The sequence below is a fragment of the Geospiza fortis genome, unplaced genomic scaffold, assembly GCF_000277835.1.
Source record: "Geospiza fortis unplaced genomic scaffold, GeoFor_1.0 scaffold40, whole genome shotgun sequence".
NCBI classification, from domain to species: Eukaryota; Metazoa; Chordata; class Aves; order Passeriformes; family Thraupidae; genus Geospiza; species Geospiza fortis.
Genome location: NW_005054297.1, coordinates 13,682,257 through 13,682,482, shown reverse-complemented (window position 1 = coordinate 13,682,482; position 226 = coordinate 13,682,257). Strand labels below are relative to the sequence as shown.

At 36.7% G+C, this 226-nt stretch overlaps 1 protein-coding gene across 3 annotated transcripts in view; it reads right to left on the bottom strand.

Annotated features, from left to right (window-relative positions):
• PDGFRA (platelet derived growth factor receptor alpha) overlaps positions 1-226 on the bottom strand; it is a 36,621-nt gene that overhangs the window by 10,509 nt on the left and 25,886 nt on the right. The gene's annotated exons all lie outside the window — the stretch shown is intronic.

The window sequence follows — 226 nt, the reverse complement described above, 5'->3', positions numbered from 1 at the left end:
ACTGGCTTACTCAGCTATCAAGGCAGTTGATCTATTTCTCTGAGTGATTTTTTGAATGAATCTTTGTTCACTTTTTAAATCCTGGCTCATTTCATAGCATTACATTATTGCTGAATATATGATGACAAGCTTCCTCAACCACCATCTGGAAAAAGTTCTGGGATGAATATTAGCAATTAGTACACTACCAAGACTGGCTAAGCCATTGGTAGATAAAGGAGAGAAC